Source organism: Plecotus auritus (genome assembly GCF_963455305.1).
Source record: "Plecotus auritus genome assembly, chromosome: 2".
In the NCBI taxonomy this organism is placed as follows: domain Eukaryota; kingdom Metazoa; phylum Chordata; class Mammalia; order Chiroptera; family Vespertilionidae; genus Plecotus; species Plecotus auritus.
Window position 1 is genome coordinate 203,163,243 of NC_137771.1, and position 1,423 is coordinate 203,164,665.

Consider the following 1,423-nt stretch of genomic DNA (forward strand, 5'->3'; position numbering starts at 1 on the left):
CTTCATAATATCAGATTACCCTCTCAGCCAGTACAAATTAAGAAAGTTTTTCAATGTGTAAAAAGAAGAACTAGCCTGGTGGGTATGGCTCGGTGGTTGAGTGTCAACTCTGAATCAGGAGGTCACAGTTGAATTCTTGGTCAGTGCACATGCCTGAGTTGCAGGCTCAATCCCCAGTAGGGGGCATGCAAGAGGCAGCTTATCATTTATGTTTCTATCTCTCTCCCTTTCTCTCCGAAATCAAGAAAAATGCGATGTGGGTTTTTTTGTTTGTTTTGTTTTTTGTTTTTTTTTTGGTTTTTTTTTTTTTTGGTTGTTGTTTTTTAAAGAACTGGCTGGAAATCTCATCTTGGTTACTATTCTTTCAGTTGAGGAATTAACTTAAATTTAAGGATTCTTAAAAAAAGAGAAAAAAAGCTAAAAAATAAACCCAAAAGCTAGTAGTTAGTCGCAGTCCCAGAATTATATCTAAAGTCCTGCATCTTCTACATTGTCAGTAAAGGCCATTTAAAAAGAGTTTTGAAAATAAACATGAACAAATGAAAGATGACTGAGTAAAAGAAACAACTGTGAATAAATGCCAAAGATAGGTGGTACCTGCTAGGAAAGCAGACTTTAAATTGCTCTGCGTATTAACAGGATTTCTCAACCTCACCGCTGTTTGGGGCAGGATAATCCTTTGTTGTGGAGGGCTATCCTGTGCAGTGTACATGTTTAACAACATTGCTGGCCTCTACCCATGTACCACTACCGTGTTTCCCCGAAAATAAGACAGTGCCTTATATTAATTTTTGCCCCCAAAGACACGCTAGGTCTTATTTTCAGGGGATGTCTTATTTTTCCATGAAGAAGAATACGGTACACATTTATTGTTAAATGAAAATAAAGGAAATTTGTTACCTGTATACGGTACGGTAGTACGGTAGTTGTCAACACAAACCAGACAAACTGTGAATCCTACAGTATCAAGAATTTACTCATTTATTCAATGACAATCATGTCATCATCTTCTGGAACATCATCATAACAATCCAATTCCTGAATTTCCTGGTGAATTTCTTGTGACTCCATTTCTTTCAGAATCAGTGGACCAAATCTCTCATGTTTAGCAATAGCACTGTCTTTAAATGAGTACTTCTTGTCAAGGTAGCCTGCTCACAGTGCATTTGCAATGCAACTGTCAGTGATTTTCTCCCATGAATTCTTCACCCAAGTCACAACTTCTTGCAGTTTAGGTTTCACAAAGTTTCCACGCTGATTTCTCTCCATTCTATTTTCAATGTAGTCATTAATTTCCACGCGCAAATTGTCTTTGAATGGCTTGTTTATTGCAATATCAAGAGTCTGGAGATAGGCCATCATTCCTGCGGGAATCATTATCTGATCTATTTTTCTTTCGTGAAGAAATGTCTTCATGTCTTTA